At 39.5% G+C, this 19,918-nt stretch overlaps 1 protein-coding gene and 1 pseudogene across 2 annotated transcripts in view; both read left to right on the forward strand.

The window, feature by feature from the left end:
• RAB3C (RAB3C, member RAS oncogene family) overlaps positions 1–19,918 on the forward strand; it is a 290,956-nt gene that overhangs the window by 238,684 nt on the left and 32,354 nt on the right. The window lies entirely within an intron of this gene.
• On the forward strand, positions 18,587–19,812 carry LOC134739626 (large ribosomal subunit protein uL18-like; annotated as a pseudogene).

Below are 19,918 nucleotides of genomic sequence, written 5' to 3' on the forward strand. Positions count from 1 at the left end.
GGAGTCCCGTGTATTTTAATCAGGTTTTAGAATCAGGTTGTTTTCTTTCTTGTGTGTTTTGCATTCCTATTGCCTCCCCCAGGCCTGTAATCTTGCAGAGTCCCCAGAAATTGCTCCATTCAGGAATGAATTGTTCCATTCAGATTTCTTCCTTCACAGGCACACTCTCAACCCAGGGAGGGACATGAGCAAGCCACTCAGGACTGAGCATTAAATCACAAGTTCACAGTTGCTTTCTTACACCCAGAGAGGTTTTTGTCTTATTTAGCACCATTGCTAACACATCTTTAGCACCTTATTTGCAATACAGGCAAGTTTAGGAAAGAATGTTAATATAAAGCTGGTTTGGCCTGAATGCCAGGGAGAGAAAGTCACAGTACACAGTGGGGTGCGTGTGTGTGTGTGTGTGTGTGTGTATGTATCATTAAAATAACAGCAGCTTCTCTCCAGAGCAATGTTCATACACAGCATTAAACTAACACCCTTTCTTGCAAAAAGAACACCCATATATAGGAACCATGACTCCTCTATGAAAAACATAAAATAAAAATAAATTTAATCAATAGTTTGTGCTAGTAAATGCCTAAAGATAATGTTTTTGTGTGGTCACTTTCCTTATTTTTTAACACAACATCCATTGACCTATACTGAATGTTCCATGTTGTTTGTACATACTAGATATTGCAGTAGTAAAAAGATCAAAACTGGGGAGAGGCAAAGGTATTTTTAAATTTATTTAAGCTTTAATTTATTCAGATATGTAAATTTTATTTCAGAGCTAGAATGGTTCATTTTCACCAAAGTGTACTCATTCATTCATTCATTTATTCAATTATAAACTAAATACTTATTAGGCACTGTTAAATACTTGAGAGACTACAAGCAAGTCTCCCTATTTTGAAGAATCTAACTCCATAACTCAGAAATTTAAAAAAATACTCATATATAATGCTTTTATAGCAATACAAAATAATATTCTTTAGAATTAAGAGCCAAATGGACAGTATAGATACCAAGAAGATAGGAAATAGCACTTGAACAAGGTGGAACTTGGGCTGGGAGTTGAAAGATGGACAGATTTTGAATTTGTAGAAAAGAAAGAACCAGCCTGGCCAACATGATGAAACCTCATCTCTACTAAAAATACAAAAATTAGCCAGGTGTGGTGGTGCACGCCTATAATCCCAGCTACACAGGGGCTGAAGCATGAGAATCTCTTAAACCTGGGAGGCAGAGGTTGCACTGAGCTGAGATCACGCCACTGCACTCCACTCCAGCCTGGGTGACGAAGCAAGACTCCATCTGAAAAAAAAAAAAAAAAAAAAGAGAGAGAAAAAAAGAAAAGGAGAGAAAGAGATAGTATTCAAGGCAGAGAACATAGAAAAATGTGCCTAATGATGAGTTGGGATTGTATGAAGAAGAGTGATTAACATAAAAAGCAGAGGAGTAACATGAAATATTTCTAGGAAGGTAGTGTGTGTTCAGCCTGAGTTGGCAAAGGTGAGGAGGTATAAGTGGTGTGCTACAAAGTATATCACCCTGAAAACTGACTCCACCATGAGAAAGTATAGGAGGGAAGGAGTGTGGAGCAGGGAGTATATATATGAAATCTGTATACATAACCAGGTTTCTAACATAAATATTTTAATTTCTAGTAAATGGGTATCTAGCACCCTTCTTTTTTTTTTTTTTTCTGTTCCTTTAAGCATTCTGATGGGTAGACAGATTCTTTGTAGCCAAGAGAAATTTTGTAAGGGAAGGTGGAAAAATATATATAAAAGAGAAAGAGGAGGAGTATCTAATTCTCTGAACTGAACATTAGCCTAGAAGTGAAAGGTGCTGACATTGGAACCAGATTCCCTAGGTTTGTGCCCCACACTTCCATTCACTGGCTTGCAAGTTTACACAAGATGTTTAAACTTTTTGTTCCTTATTTTACTAAACAGTAAAATGATGATAACATTAGTCCCATCTCATAGGGCTGAATATTGAGACCAAATATGTAAAATTCTTAGAAAAGTTCCTAGTACATAGTAAGTGCTGCTGAATAGGTAGCTATTGTTATTCTAATGAGGAAGAAGGAACTCAGGCAACCAATACATCAATTTTAGGGTGAGAGGAGGAAGAAGAAACTGAATAAAAATCTGATTTTCTTGGACACATTTAGTATTAAACAGTGCTCATCAAACTGTACTACTTCATACCAGGGTGAACCACAAGCTCCCTGTGTACATGATTATTTAAGAAAAGAAAACCCTTGGTTCTGTTAGAACTGAGTTTCTCAACTGTGACACTATGGACATTTGTTGGGAAAGAAAGGCAGATGTCCTCTGCATGGAAGGATATTTAATAGCATCTCTGGCCTCTATCTATGACATGCCAGTAGCCTCTCCTTCCCTCAGTCATCACAACCAAAAATGTTTCCAGACAGTTTTGTTCCCCAGATGTCACTGGGGAACAAAATCACCCCCACTCAAGAACAACTGTGTTAGAATAATCAGATGGAAACCCATTGCTTGAGTTTTTCAAACACAAGAATGGGGCCAAAATCAATACTGGTACCGTTAGCCTACACCCACTCAGATAAACCAGACAGCTTTCATCACAGTGGACCTCAGGGAGCAGAAACCACCCATCCCATATGCCAGTGTCAAAGGAAGGTAAGCGGTAGAATGCAGAGGTACCAACAGGGAGGAGGAATTGGAAATGCCCTGGTGACTTAGCAAGATTTGAATAGTGGTATTTTCTAAGCAACCAGAATCGCCTGAGCAATATCATCATCTCTGTGCTTCTGTAGAATGGGAAAATAAAAATAACAAACAAGAAAGGGTTGCTTTAATCTGTATCTCATGTGAATCCATTAGACACTTGCTGCTTCTTGCTTTTCCTGGGATGATTTGCTTTTGAAAGCAGCAGGCAGCATGTCTGACAGAAGAACATCGTGGCCTGGATGGTCTCTGCAGATGGGAAGCAAGACCTTTCTGACTGAAGGTGATCTGTCTCTGCCTAGAGAGTTAATATAGACAGAGTTTTTCCCATCATAATGTATCAACTTTAGAAAGATTAATTTCAGCTAAATGGATATATGTTGTGAGCTCTGAGAACACTGAAAGCCCCATACTAAGTTGCAGCTACTATACAGTAGGTCTTAGTCATCTCAGGCTGCTGTAACGAAATACCATAGACTGGGTGGCTTGAGCAACAGACATTTATTTCTCTCAGTTTGGAGTCTGGAAAGTCCAAGATCAAGGTGCCTGCTGAGTGAGTTCCTGGCGAGAGCTGTCCTCCTGGTTTGCAGAGAAATGCCTTCTTGCATACTCACATGGTAGAGAGAGAGTAGGAGATTTATAAAGGCATTAAAACTACAATGGTGAGGGTCAAAACATATGACCTTGTCTAAATCTAATTACATCCCAGAGGCTTGACCTCCATATACCATCACGTTGGGTGTTATTAGGGCTTCAACATACGAATTTGGGGGAAGACACAAAATTCAGTCCATAACACAGTGGGTACTCTCCAGTAAAATAAAAAAAAAAATTAAGAAGAAATAAATAATAGTAAATGTAGAAAAATATAGACTCTGTTCAGCAAAACCAATGTATTCAAAATTCTAAAACTCTAGTGTTTACTGAGATATTTGAAATAACTTGCCAGGCGCGGTGGCTCACACCTGTAATCCCAGCACTTTGGGAGGCCAAAGCAGGTGGATCACAAGGTCAGGAGATCAAGACCATCCTGCCTAACACAGTGAAACCCCATCTCTACTAAAAATACAAAAAATTAGCCAGGCGTAGTGGTGGGCACCTGTAGTCCCAGCTACTCGGGAGGCTAAGGCAGGAGAATGGCGTGAACCTGGGAGGCAGAGCTTGCAGTGAGCTGAGATTGCGCCACTGCACTCCAGCCTGGGCGACAGAGCAAAACTGTGTCTCAAATAAAAAAAAAAAAAAAAAAAAAGAATAACTTTAGTTGGCTACAGGCAAAACGAATTGTGAAATGACAAAACATGATACAGCATTTCTGGAGAATTTGACACAGTACACAGAGAAAAGTTGCAGAAAGAATAAATATTCTTTCCTGACTCCAAATGAGAAAAGGTACTGCTCAGAGATAAAACTAAAGATAAGAAAATTGGATATCTGTTTCAGGAAATAAAACTAACATTTTAAATCAGATTATTGAAGTATCCCCCAACCTTATTATTTTACGTTGATCTGCTAAGTAAACCCATTGGGCAAATCTTATGCAGGCAGGTAGCTAAATTAAGTGGCCCAAGAATTCTTTTCAATTCCCAATTTCTTTGACTTGTAACACAATTAAGAAATTTATAATGAGGTGAATAATAGAATTACTTAGAAGGGATATCATCATATCTCATTTGTATTTGATTTAAACTGAAACCTAATCACTTTGAAAAGCTTTGTGCTGACTGAATTATTTTCTGCTACATGGTGGATGCTCTTTCTCATTTGTTCACCAGGGTCTGCTTTTATTTGGAATATTATGGTGTTTAATGGCATGTCTAGCCATAACCACAGAGTTTGTTACAGCTTTTAATATCAGCAACATAACTCTTCTCCTCTCTTGACTTAGCATTTCAAAAGTGAGGTTCATAAAAATCCTATTTGTAGAGCAAACATCTAACTCCAATTTCATGTACCAAATTTGGTAGCCATGGATTTCTTTATCTTCAGTGCATTTGCATTAACATAAGATGATAATGTTGCTAGCTTCTCTACCAAATAACATTCTAGCATAAGCCACAGCAAGGGCAAAAGCCCAGCAAAATTCAAGCATGTGGCATACCCAGAGAATGCTAATACTCAGTGTAGCTGAAAAACTATGTATGAATGAAAAGGAATATCAAATTCTTGTGTAAAATACTTATTTTGAGTTTGAAATACTGAATTGTGACCAAAAAATTGTTTCTTCTTATATAAAAATAGAAGGACATCCTGGAGAACTGTGGCTGTCTCTGGAAAAGGTACTTTTGACTTCAAAATGTCGCTGAAGAATTTGTGCCTGAAGCCTCCTTGAAGGCACACTTTTGATGAAAGAAAAAAAGGATTTCTGGTTTTGAAAGCTCTTTTTCTCAGAAAAAAAAAAAAAAAAAAACACCTTAGCAGAAGCACAAACTGAAAAATGTACAATATACGATCATTGAATCTTTTTAAAAGTTAGTGCTAGGCAAGAAAAGCAATGGAAGAATTTCAGACACTACAGGAAACTCCTCAAATTGATATTTCCCTCTTACTGGCCTTGAAACTTGAAAATCAATGCAGGTTTATGTGTCCCCACCCATCAAGTTCACACGTTGAAGCCCCAGTACCCAATGTGATGGTATTTGGAGGTCAAGCCTCTGAGAGGTAATTAGTTTTAAACAAGGTCATGTGGGTGCCCCCCCGACACACACCACTGTGGGATTAGTGCCCTTATAGGAACAGACACAAGAGAAATCTCTCTGCACCAGAGAGAGATCCCTTACCAGGAACTGAATCAGCCTTACCTTGATCTTGGAATTCCTAGACTCCAAACTGAGAGAAATAAATGTCTGTTGCTTAAGCCACCCAGTCTATGATATTTTGTTATAGCAGCCTGTGCTAAGACATACTGCAACCTAGTAGACAGCTAGGAAAGCTAATAGTTATATTAACTTTATCATTTACTGTTCTTCCGTTTCACATTGTTTGTGGCAGATGAAGCTTGCCAAACAGCTGGAGCAATAAAGCAGCCCAGGTATTTGTGGTGTTCCTTGAGCCCACAGGCTGGGGCAGCCACCCAGCAGAAGTGGAACAATAGAGCTGTTGCCCCTCCTAGAGAAGCTGCTGAAAGCCGGGGAGAAACACTCAGCTTCACCCCTCCTCCTTCTGTCCAGTCTCCTGCCAGTGTCTCCCATCAGAAACCAGCTGGCAAGGCAGCCAGGAAAACACAGACTGCAAGGATCAGCCTCTTACCATACAGGACACAGCACAGGGAGGGCAAGAAACATATTCAAGAGCAAACAAATGACAGGCACACCTTGAAAATAGTGGTCAAGAGACAAAAGTGCTTCTACTGGTACAAAAGTACTCTGTGTGCTCTCTCTCTCTGCCTGTGTGTGTGTGTGTGTGTGTGTGTGTATGTGTGTGTGTTTTCTTAGAAGTTACTTTGTTTTGAGATATGATCATTACTGGTTAATATGATCTTCTCAAGAAGCCCAGTAATATTGGACAGTTCCTTCTAAAGCAGTAATAGAAGGATACTGGTATACTTCAAGAATGGATGGTAATATATGCATGAGATACATCTTTTAGTTCATACATGCTCTTAGGCATCAGTTGCAGCTTGCCTTCTTTACTTTTTTTTTTTTTTTTTTTTTTTGAGAAGGAGTCTCACTGTGTCACCCAGGCTGGACTGTAGTGGCGTGATCTCCACTCACTGCAACCTCCACCTCCGGTGTTCAAGCGATTCTCCTCCCTCAGCCTCCTCAGTAACTGGGACTACAGGCGTGCACCACCGTGCCCAACTATTTTTTGTATTTTTAGTAGAGACGGGGTTTCGCCATGTTGGCCAGGCTGGTCTTGAACTCCTGACCTCAAGTGATCTGCCCGCCTTGGCCTCCCAAAGTGCTGGGACTACAGGCATAAGCCACCGTGCCCAGCCCCTTATTCACTTATTTTAATGGTGCACTTCTGAAATTTGCTCCCACCAAAACGGGGCAACCATGGCCTTGTCAGCCTCCAAGGAATGTGGTGTGAACATGGATCATTCTAACCACACTGAGGCACAGTAAGACCAGGACTTAATTTGAGCCTCTGAACTGAGCCTAGGGTTTAATGAACCACTTCTCCACTGTGACAAAGTATACTAGCAAAAGTGCTATGGTTTGTATGCACAGCCTGCAGGTGAACCCTTTACAAGATGCATTATTTGATGGGAGGTCTGAAAGACTGAAGAGCAGTTACTCTCTACAACCAAGGGCAAATGGCAACTGTGGAGCTTGGCCTTTTCTCATTTCTTGGTTTCCTGAGGCCAGAGTTCTCTACAATGACAAAACCTCTTTGCTCTGGCTCATTTGAAAAACAATGTCATTTTAAAGGTAAGATTTTGTGTGTGTGTGTATGTGTGTCTGTGTGTGTGTGTGTTTGTATGTGTCTGTGTGTGTGAGAGAGAGGATTTTATAGTGATTTTTATGACAATCAATTAAAAAAAATGCTTTGGAAACATTTACTGAGAGGGGTCACAAAGGCAAATATAGTATTGAAAGGAAACAGATAGTTCTGGCTCTTCCAAATCTGTTTTACCAAAACCCAAGGCCTAGGAAAGGGACAACAGTCCTCAATGAAGTCCATTACTGGGCCCTGAGAATAATCTTTCCTTGCCTTCCTGCGTATCATTTTCCTTTCCTCCTCTCTCCCCTCCCCTTTCCCCAAGACACAGAGCTGGCTGGGAGGCCAGCTTAACTATGTCCCACCCGCTTTCTCTCACTTTGCCCCAGGACAGTCAGAGCTAAACTCACAAAGGTGAAGCACTGATAGAGGCCCCAGGACCAATCCCCAGACCCACCCTCCCTCCACTGCACCACAGGTTCCCACTGCCATTACCAAGCATGGTGCCCCCTGACCAGCCTTCACCCCTCAGCCCTGCTGAAAGCCCCCCAGCTGTTCACCCCAGAGACCCCAGCCCCATTCAAGTACCCATGGTCCTCTGCTTCAGTCTAGGCATTTTCCTGACATGGAGGTTCAAGCTCACTTATGAATATTTAAAGACTCATGATTTTTTTTAATCCATGAAGGCTACTGACTTTCTGAGCCCAACATCATCAACAAATAGTAAGGGAGTCATAAAGAAAATGCTTTGCTCACCTTTCATCTTTCTTTTGTGGCAAGTAAGAGAAAAGAAAAACAAACCTACTTCTCACAAAACCTGGATGTGACTGTGTGTTCAGGAAAAAAGAAAGAGATGGGGGCTGGTGGGGGCAGGAGCGCAGATGACAAAGGACACAGCCCAAGGTCATAAAAGGGGGTGGAAAGAGTTATATAAGCCTATACTCGCACCTCTCCACTTCCCAGAGGTCCAGTCCCTGCTCCTCATTCCTCCCCATCCCGTTCCTGGTGCTTGTTGGAAAAGCGGGATCTCAGGCCCCACCCCAGACCTCCTGAATCAGACGATCTAGGGGTGGAGCACAGGAGTAGGTTTTAGCAAACTTTCCAGGTGATTCTAATGCCTGCGAAAGTTGAAAAGCAACACCATACGGTGTAGACACCAGTGTCTTGTGCACGATTGTTTAATAAACAAACACTTGCTGATTTAAGTATATTTGCAAGGTCTTGGTGTGGAGCCAGACTGCAAGCTCCCTGAGAGCAGAGACCATATCTTTCTTCATGCCTGACAATGCATTTATTCAAGGAAAATAGAATCTGATAGTATTTTGCTTTTGTTTTTGTTTTCCACTTTAACCTTTTCTAATTAAAGGTCTCAAAACAGCAAGGAAAATCACAGTGAGTGTTGTTTAGAGAATGGTTTTGAGATAATATATCAATACCATGTGAATAGTTAATAACATCAGTTTACCAGTAATATTAATACCTTCCATGAAGGTATTTTTCAAAACTTCCAAGAGTTTTGAAAACTCTTCCATGAACATTTTTCATTTGGTCCTCAAGAAATTTTGGCAGGAAAATGTATAGGTTTCTTTCTTTCCTCTCACAGAAGAGGAAGCAGAAGTTCAGAAAAGCTGAGAAAATAGTCTTGGTTTTCCTAATTAGGTACAAAAACTGGAACCCAGGACTTTGAGCTCCTACTCCATTGTCAAGGTTTGTATTCTAGTTCTGTTATATGTTATCTGAGTGTTTCCAGTAACTTATCCTTATAAGTCTTTATTTTTCAGTTTCTTCATCTGCAAAATGGGGAAAACAATGGTTCCTATTTTCAAGGGTTGTTGTAAGAATTAAATGAAATAATAAAGGTAAAGCACTTAGCATAGGGCCTGGCACAAAGTAAGGGTTTAATAAATGAAGCCACTGTTTTATTACTATTTCTTTATTGTTATATGTCTGAATTTACATATTATACATATAATCATTATATATTTAGGATTATTGCACCACACTGACTCCCACTAGAGTGACCAATATTCCATACGTGGGTTAGCAAGGCCGGGGTCTTCCTCATCTCAGAAGGTGTTCCTTGCTAACTTAACAGGACATTTAAGGCCTCCGGTCTGCCTTTCATGCCAGGAGTGTTTCTCACTGCTGCTCCCCAGTGGGTCTTTATGCACGCTGCAGGTTGGGTATCTGCTGTGGTCACAGTGCTTACCACCCTTTCTCATGGACAGGTTGCCTAGTCATCCCAAGCACACGCCTTCCTTAGCCATTGCATTGTTAAGTTGTTATGGTTAATTTATATATATACACAAACACATATGGTAGAACCACAGCTTTTATCCAAATATAAAATAAACACATGTCAAAGATATTATTTAAGTCTGGACTTAAAGAAGGAACCAGTAAGATGTTGCATAGGCTCAAGGGGATATTCAGTGAATGCACACATACAGGCAATCAGGAATGCAGAAACGAATTTACCAAGTTACAAAATGGGTTAATACCCATGGAGCGAGAATCAGATGCATTCCACCAAACACAATTTATTGGCACTTCTTTCCATTTGCAAGAACTTGTATTATTATTGGTTTTCTACCATCTACAAAGCTATAAAATAGCTCAAAGATGATGAAAAGCAGAGATAACCTGGGAAGGTGTGCTGAACAGGGCCCCCAGTCATCTTTTCTGCCCACTTTGAAGTCTTTCACAATCTTTCCTGACAGTGGGATCTCAAAAGAGTAGTTTAGTGTTGGAGGAAGAGAAGGTATCACTATATCCAGTTCCCTGCCTAGAAAAGAGGCTTCACAGTCCTGGGCTTCAAAAGGCCTGAGCAAGTTTTCTCCTTTGGTTCTCTTCTTCTCTTAATACCTTCTTCTCCTTTTCCTGAAGATTTCATCTCAAAGTTCTACAAAATCCACAAACTCATAGTCCCACTCCTTCTCCTTGGAAATCCCAGCTCTCCCATAGGACTCCCTTGGTCCTGTCTTAATATCTCACAAACCTCGGTGTTCAGGCTTTGGCTGAATGTCTGTGAAGCTTCTTTTCTCAGCCACCAGGAATACAAAGTGGGAGGAGAAGGTTCTGGTACCTAAGTAGGCACTGGATTCCAAGTTTAGCTTCCCCTTCAGCAAGCCTGATTGCCTTCCCATTTACCTAAGAAGGAAGCATATCTTGTCAAAGATCACTAATTCCCCCAGGATAATATAGATCTTGTCTAATTTGAGAAAAGGATATTTATTTCTAACAACATGACTTTGGCCTTGCCCTGTGAAAGCATAACCCAGGCATTCTTGAGCTGAGGAACGTCTTACCTTTTCCTAGGTCAGACTTTCATTCCTCTCCCTTTGTTGTCCAGAAGGGTGATCCTTGCTTCATCTAGTTACTGTTGTTTTTCTTCCTTGCATAGAAGAAAAGGAATGTCCAGTTGTTTCTACCACACATACAGTTTAAAAAATAGAATTTGACATTTTATAAAATTAGGAGATCAGAAGTTATAAGATGGGCATGATGGAAATAGGTCTAAGTTTAGATTTAGACTAATAAGGGAGAATTGGATGTGGTGCAAGGTAGTTCCAGGACTAGGTGGATGAAGAACACTGCTTCTTGAGCTCTCGAAATACGTTCTCAGTACTGGCTCTCTGCAACAGATCCACGGAGAGGTGGATCAAACAGATCCTTCCAGAACATCCAGTTCTGCTTGCTTCCACATGCAGCTGAATTGACCCTCCTAGATCTATGCAGATTCAAGCATTTTTGGTTTTCCCAGGAGATATATTGTTTTCTACTTTAAAAGATAATCAAGCATATGAATTTCTTACCAAGTTCCACATTCAACACAATGTAGGCACTTTCCCTCCTGTGCGAGCAGACAGCACATTGAGGACAAGCATTCACAGGAGACTTGGGATATAGACTCACATTGGCCACTAAGTAGTTGAGCCATCTCAGGCACTCACATTTGGAGTTTCAGCTTTGTCATCTCCAAAATGAAGGTGCTGGACTGGGGTCCTTCCAAAGCAGCTCTTCCACAATGTCAAGGTGCTAAGTAACTCCTAAGATATCCTCATCCTAACTGTCGGTTCTAGATCAGAAAGGAAAATGTGACTTCTCCAGACTGGGGATGAATAGCCAGTCATGCAGATGTCCTTTGCAGACTGTGATGGGGTGAACACTTGCCTTCCCTTACCGCGGACAGGGTCAGGGTATAAAAGGTTCTGTGGAGGAAGCTGCCAGCAACACATCCTAAAATGGATGCATTGGGGCACTGGCATCACATAAGATGGTAATTCTTCTTTTGTTTTGTGCTTATATTCTGAGTCAGGCATTTTTGCCATATTCAGTCTATCATTCACTCATTCATTCAATATCTAATTCTACATTATTGTTTGAGTACCTTCCATGTGCCATATATTTTGCTGAATGCTGGAGACTTAATGATCAACACACAGTTGAGATCTCTGTCCTCATGGTGCCTATAGTCAAGAGGGGATGTGAATAAGTGAAAAAGTTATAGTGAGTGATGTGCAAGGCATATGTGGGCCTGCATGAGTGGCAACTAACCCAGAGGAAGAAGGAAGAGAGTAAGAGGGCCTGACACAGAAGCCATAAATGTGTTTTAGACGGATGGTACATGTGATGGCTACAGGTGATTTCTTGCAAAACTAATGAAGCTTAAGTTTAGTGGTATAGCCATAAACTGGCTCTTTGAAAAAAGGATGAAATTATTTAATAATCAGTGCTTTTCAGCCATACTGCCAGGTCCAGAACACAGCTAAACTTTGGGCCCCTTACTAAGACAAATCCCCTCTTAGTGTCTTAGTAATTCCCCCAGAGCAGGCTCTGAGACAGGAGTTTGCACACAAGTAGTTTATATGGGAAGTGCAAGAAATACCCGTAGCAGGAGGGTAAGTGGGCTGTGAAAGGGAAGACAGCCAATAAAAGGTCTGTGTTCAAGCCAGCTACCATTATGGGTTATCAGAGCTTAATCTTTCTTAAAAATTCTGAGAATCAGTATGGTAACAACCTGAGGAGAAAGGGAGCTGGGGTATTTATACTCCAACTTCTGTCAGGCATTGGCTCAGGTCCGCTCCTGAGTGTGTTATTTTCCTTTTATATTTTACCTTCCTTGATGGAGGCAGTGACCTTCCATTGCTTTGGTGAAAGCTGTAAAGCAAAGAGTTGCAGATACTGACAGTTGGAAATCAGCCAACAAGCACAGAAGTGGTAAGGCCTGGGGGATATAGATAGTATCTGGTACAAAATATCCCATACTTAATTTTGTATTTGTAATTTGCATTTTTCTTAAATTGGGCCCTCAAATTTTTGTGATTTTTAGACCTCACAAAACCTGAAACCACCTATAGTGACAGGCCTAACTTGCTGAAAATACAGAATGTATGGGAAAATCAAAGAAATTAAAAAGCCCATATCAGAATTGGAAGGAAGATGGAGGGTAGCAAGAGATGAAACTAGAAGCTAGAAAGTTGAAGCTAGAAGCTAGAAAGGTAAGCCAAGGCCATATGAAGGGTGCTATGTTAAACTGGACTTTTCTAGGTTTGGCTGACATTTGTTGGTGTCTGCAGAACTCAGCTGGGTTCCTTGGGGCGTCTCATTTCTGGGACAAACTGACAGAGCAACCCCTTTCTGGGATGGGCCCTTCCCAAGATGAAGAATAAGAACCCAAGAGGGCTGATGGAAGCTCACCATGCCTCTGATGTCTGTTAATCACAGCGGCACAGGTCAAATCTCCTTATATTCCATTGGCCAGATCCAAAGTTAGTAGGGCAAGGTAATATAGTATACCTACAGGGAAGGAAATAATGACTAAGTAAGAACTGTAATACAACCTACTATTGGATTTTCACCAAAATGTTAATAGTGGAGATAGCGAGATTTCTGATCCTTTTTTCTTTAGCTTTTCACTATTGTTAGAATTTTTATTAAGAATGTAGCAATTGCACCAAAAAATATGAACCTATTCTTCTAAATAATAAAATATTATATCAAATATTAAAGAGCATTTTTAAGGATATCTTTTTAAATTTTTCCTTTTTTAATGTGTTATTTATAAATCAGTTAATATACATATAAAAGGCCTACCCCCTCAACTTCCTAAAACTACCTATTAGCATTTATAGCATTTGTAACTAATCAGACTTTATTATGTTCCTATTTCTGGTTTCTTAGTATTACTCTCATGAAATTTTTTTATTTTGTATATGTCTTTGTAAATCATCTGCAAGCACTTTGTGGTGTTAGCTAGGAAATAAAGAAATAGATTATTTAGAAACTAAAAAGAAAAGTAGTTGGAGGGAATCATCCTAATAATACTCAGCTCTGATAGCATATACAAATCACCTGGAGATTTCTTTTTAATACCTCTGATGAAGACTCTAGAGGTTCTAATGTAATGTTTCTGAGTTGGGCTAATTTTTAAAAAATCTCTGAAGGTTGAAAAAAAATGAATAAATAAATGATTAAATTAAGTGAAAAAAATAACAAAAGGGCCAATTGTATGTGAAGAGCAAAAGCAGGTTGGGAAGTTTCTTTACAAACTTGAAGTAGGCTGTGATACTAAAAAGCCAAAGCTCCCAAATATTAAAAAGAATAAAGGAAATGGATGCAGTAGAGCAATAGTAGCTTCCAGAATTAGAAAGGGCCTGCTATTAAGATCTGTTCGAGCTTCACTGGGTGAGGAAGAGTGAGTCATATTCTCTCTGATACCTCATATTCCCACATACATCCCAAATCAGACCCTAATAGACAATTGTTTTTGTGGGTCACTGAGGTGCATTGTGTGCACTGTTTTTCAGAACATTGTGATTAAGCAAAAGTCCGTCATTCTCCATGAGAAGAGGCTGAACTCATAGGCGATTACTTAACACACCCAGAACAGAAGAGAAGGAATACTAGAAATATTGTAGAAATGTGGTTTGTTCACTTGTTTATAGCTCTTCAGACTTAAATTATTTTATTCTGTGCAGAGTTCAATTGTTTATGTGTGAAACATCATAAAATATCAAAAGCTCTTTTATCTTGATGTCTCATCCCAGCTTTTTTTGAGACTCCACTTTAATATTTGATAAGAACTGAAATGGGGATAAATTATGCTTTCCTCCTCTCTTTCTCTTTTACGTTTATACATAAATGTTGAGAGAAAGCTTGAGGTATTTGTTTTGTTTTGTTTTGTTTTAGCTAAATGGCAGGTAAATAACAGGCTTTTTAGTAACTATGATCTGGTACTGGTAAGGTCTGAGTTAACTGCCATTTGCAGAGTAACCATGGTGACCAGCATATGGCTTCTGATTCCATTAATCTTGTTGAGATTAACAGTAAATCCCAAAGGATCTTTTGCAGTGATTCAGAAATAAATCATCTTTTCACATGTATACTGTTTGGTGACAGCCACTCGCTTTCAGTGTGTGTCTCTACCCAACAAAGAAATAAGACAGTCTCTCTCATGAGATGATTGGAAATGCATTCCTCAAATAAGAAATTTCACAAAATACATCCAATGGTGAAAAGGTAAATACATATAAATACCATGTGAAAGGAGGATTCAACAAACATGTGTCATACCCCTGATGACACATAAGGGGAAGGTCATTTACTCCCAGTTAGAAATTTATTTGTATAGAACCTCAGCCTGGAGATATGAACTTGAAAACAAAATTTGAGACTCTTTAATGAAAAAAATCCAATTATTATTTCAATTATAGGAATTAGAAATGATGAATTAAGCTGGATTTGGGAAGAGGAGCCGCTGGCTGCCCAAGAGGAGACTAATAATGTGTTCTATGTGTAACGAGATGTTGCAACTTAAAAAGTACAGTGTGGCCCTACCTAAAACCATATTTGGCCTACAACAGCCCCAGAACATGTAAAATAATAGCCTCATTTTACAGATGAAGATACTGAACTAAACAATTCAGAACGACTTCCCCATACTCACTAAGTATTAGAGCTTTCTCAAACTGGCGGAATAAATTGTTGAGTCTGAGTTGGAAGGGATGGGAACTGAATTACTATCCCAACATTCTTCTGATGCTAATTCCTATTACAGTGTAGACAAAATATGCATAACTCTAGGTCTTTCTCAACTCATGGAGTTTATACTTCCTCATCTCTAAGTTTTCCTTGGTTAAAAGAATACTCTGAGCTCTTATTTCAACCTGGATCTTCCTACATAAAAGAAATATCAAGAACACAATAGCATTTTACGAATTCTAAGATGCACAGTTTTTCTTACTTACCCATCTATGGCTGGGCACGGTGGCTTGCGCCTGTAATCCCAGCACTTTGGGAGGTGGAGGCAGGCAGATCACTTAAGGTAAGGAGTTCAAGACCAGCCTAGCCAACATGGTGAAATCCTGTCTCTACTTAAAAAAAATACAAAAATTAGCTGGGTGTTGTGGTGCGTGCCTGTAAACCTACCTACTGGGGAGGCTGTGGCATGAGAATCGCTTGAAACTGGAAGGCGAAGGTTGCAGTGAGCCACTGCACTCCAACCTGGGCAACACAGCAAGACTCCATCTCAAAAAAAAAAAATCTGTGACATTGAGATATGCCTTTTCATCAATGGCTTCTTATGATCACTATGCAGCAATACCAAATGTAGATTTCATTGCTCGTACATGCACTAACTTGGTCATAGCTGCTTATATTGCCAAAGTCATACAGTTATTGGTACATGGATAGAAAGTTATTGTGTATGCAGAAAGAGGTATAAATTTCATTTTAGTGACATGAATACTCATTTTGGAGTAATGATCATCATTTTACATTTTCTTGCAAGGCAACAACATAGTGTTCTACAGGACCTAAGAAGGGAATATACAAACAGATCTTGTATGTTAACCTACCATGCACTAAGCACAGAAACTTAAAAAAAAAAAAAAGCTCAATCTTTCAGAATACATGAAAGGAATTTCAAAGCAACAAGAAGCTGACATACTTTAATTTGCTACAACCTTTTTTTCCTGGCCATTATAAAATAGTTTTGATCTTATCATTTATGTTAGGTTTTATGATAGGTGGTAATTCACAAATCAGCCAGCATGGTATTGATCTCCTCTTGCTGATGGTGGGACAGTGCCTAAAGCTCCCTTCCCTGCTCTGCTGATGCAGAACAACATCAGGAAGTCCAAGTAGTCAAAACCAAAGCCAAACATTGAACATTTGCAACCCCAATTTCAATCATAAAATTAACCAACTCTAATGGCAAATCAGTCTTGTGTTCATCTTAGCACAAATGCTCTAGACCACAAATTTTATTTCATTAAAAAGAAAACTGGACTCCTTTGGCTCTCTAAGCTTTCAAAATAACGATTCTTTGTAATTCCCTAGTAATTGTAGAAAATATTCATTTTGCATTATTTCCCTGACAATTTAGAACATTTAAGGTGACATTGAAATATTTCTTATATAAGAGCAAATGAAGAGGATAGATCTCATATAATCATGGCCAAATAAGTATATTCTTCTTGGTCATATATTTTTATAAATCATTGAGGAGCAGGGAATGTTGTATGTGTGTAAATGTATAACCTATTACAGCAGCCTGAGACCCCGTGGGTTATTATTATGTCAGCAGAACTGAGATACTCAGATGTATTTAGTGGTAGAAGCAAGCGTTCCATTAATTTGGTTAAGGGACATGAATCAGCTAGTAGGTTGTGAGTTATGCACCTTCCTGACCTTCACAAAAGCACACCCTGACTTGGGTTTATACAGTCAGGGGTGCAGTAGGATGTACTGGCCCAGGTCAGAAGAGTGCCAGATTTCCTCAAGCACTCATTTGTCCTCAGGAAACTCAGAAGCTGGGTCATTAACACCCTGGCCCCAGCTCCTTCCTTACACAACTGTGACACTCTCTGGTGAACCCCTTGTCACCAATCTCACTCTGGGTATCTGATTTCTAGCTTTACTACCAGGATTAGAACTTTTTTCTGTTAACATAAGTGCTCCCTGCCCAGGGCCTTTCCAAGCGCCTGGCTTACAAGACCTATAGGAACAAACAGATCATTTCTTTTAATTACATAAAGAAATCTGATCAGATGTGAGATCCTTTAAAAGAAACTTTTGACTTCGTTTGTAAAAATATATTAGCATTTGTTACTTAAAGTGTTTCCAAGAGTGGAATTTATTTTACACCCTAATTCATTATGAATGCATCATTTTTCATATTCTCCATATATAAGAATAAGTGAGGAAAAAGTATAGAGTTTAGAAGTTCTGTCTTTATTTCTCCAGTCCTGCCAAATCTCACTGTTGCTAAGGGAATATATTATTAACTTAGGTATCAGAATTAGAAAGGTCATATTGTTCTAATAAAATATGCTGTGACTCTGAGATGTCCAGGTGGAATCAAGAATATATTTCCCCAGTTAATTTAATCTCATTTGAAAACTTAGATTTACTTGGTTCAGGGGAATATGCTGAAATAAAACCCTATCTGCCTCTTCACTCTTTCCTTTCTTCTCAGGAAGGAGAAACAGTGATCATAGCTCATTGAAAACTCTCCTGCTGTTCTCATTGTTCAATTCCCACCTATGAGTGAGAATATGCGGTGTTTGGTTTTTTGTTCTTACGATAGTTTACTGAGAATGATGATTTCCAATTTCATCCATGTCCCTACAAAGGACATGAACTCATCATTTTTTATGGCTGCATAGTATTCCATGGTGTATATGTGCCACATTTTCTTAATCCAGTCTATGCAGCGCACCAGCATGGCACATGTATACATATGTAACTTACCTGCACATTGCACACATGTACCATAGAGCCTAAAGTATAATAATAATAATAATAATAATAATGATAATAATTAAAAAAAGAAAAAAAAAGAAAACTCTCCTGCTGTAGTTTAAAAAGCTATAATATTTGCTTTTTATTCCCTCTTCAAGTTGAGAACAGCTCATTGCCATTTTCTATTCAATGATCCTTCACTTGACTATTGTTTGTAACACCATTCCCTTTACTTTTTGACATGTTACAAATCTGGTTTTTTTCAAACTTTAATCATTTGTTTACATTTCAACATTTCAATATTTCTCTCCTGACCACCACCAGGTAATATGTCTTTCCCACCTATCTTAGACTGTTCTCAAATAAAAATGTGGCTGATATAAAGAGAGAATTAAAAAACATAGCTTCCTCTAGATAACAATAAATGCACAAGAACTTCAGTTTTTGAACTTTTAATGAGTATCATGGAAACATGTTTTAAAGCACAGGCTTGAGAGCCATACTGCCAGAACGTGACTCCCACATTTGCCACTTTACTGGCTGAGTGATCTTGGGCAATTAACCACTCTATATGCCTCATTTTCCTCCACTGTAAAATGGGCGTAATAATATTCTCCTTAAGTTATTCTAAGGATTAAATTAGTGCAACAGATATTAAGTGTTTAGAAAAACACCTGCGCTTTTTCTCTGCCTGGCATTGCTGGGCCTGCAGGTCTGTGTCAAGCCATGGATGAGGGTCTTTGTTCTGCAGAATGGGGTTTGTTAAAGTTGCTAAGAATAAGGTCTATTCAAGAGATACCAAGTGAAATTTAGGAAATGACAAGAGGGTAGAACTGATTACTATACTCAGAAACACTCCGTGATACAGGATAAAAATAAATACAACACACTCAAATACAGGGTGATAGTCTGTGTAACAAACAGATATATGATTTGTCAGATTACTTATGCCCATATAGAAGGGGATATGGTAGTCTGCGCAGCATATGTACATGGTACATGAACTACCAAAATAAGGTGTGAAGGTTGGCCTGACAAATTACGCTGCAGCACATTATACTGGCCTGCCGCTGGCCCACAGGCTTCTCGGTAGGTTTGGCATGGACAGGATCTATGAAGGCCAAGTGGAGATGACTGGAGATTAATGCAATGTGGAAAGCATTGATGGTCAGCCTGGTGACTTCACCTGCTATTTGGATGTAGGCCTTGCCAGAACCATCACTGGCAATAAAGTTTTTGGGGCCTTGAAGGGAGCTGTTGATGAAGGCTGTTCTGTCCCTCATAGTACCAGATGATTCCCTGCTTGTGATTCTGAAAGCAAGGAATTTAATGCAGAAGTGCATGGGAAACACATCATGGGTCAGAATGACGCAGATTACATGCATTACCTAATGGAAGCAGATGAAGATGCTTACAAGAAACGGTTCTTTCCATTCATAAAGAACAGCGTAACTTCAGACCTGATGGAGGAGATATACAATAAAACTCATATTGGCTGGGCACGGTGGCTCACAGTCCCAGCACTTTGGGAGGCTTGAGGTGGGTGGATTGCTTGAGCCCAGGAGTTTGAGACCAGCCTGGACAACATGGCAAAACCCTGTTTCTGCAAAAACAATTTATAAAAATTACCCAGGCATGGTGGTGTGCACCTGTTGTTCCAGCTACTCAGGGGGCTGAGGCGGGAGAATCGCTTGAGCCCAGGAGGTTGAGGCTGCAGTGAGCCAAGATCATGCCACTGCACTCCAGCCTGGGTGACAGAGTGAGACCTTGTCTCAAATAAATGAATAAATAAAACAAAAAAGCTCATGTTGCTATACAAGAGAATCCAAACTATGAGAAATCCAAGAAAGAAGTTAAAAACAACAGGTGGAAACATCCCAAAATGTCCCATGCCCAGAGGAAAGATCAGGTAGCTCAAAAGAAGGGAAGCTTCCTCAGAGCTCAGGAGCAGGCTCTGAGAGCTAAAACAATGTTCTAGGATGATTTTTCAAATAAAAACAATAAACTTATTGGCTAAGCAGGTTTAAAAAAACAATACCCTGCAGAAGCAAATTATTACATTTATTATCTAAGTTCCAAAATCA

Source organism: Pongo pygmaeus, chromosome 4 (assembly GCF_028885625.2).
Source record: "Pongo pygmaeus isolate AG05252 chromosome 4, NHGRI_mPonPyg2-v2.0_pri, whole genome shotgun sequence".
NCBI classification, from domain to species: domain Eukaryota; kingdom Metazoa; phylum Chordata; class Mammalia; order Primates; family Hominidae; genus Pongo; species Pongo pygmaeus.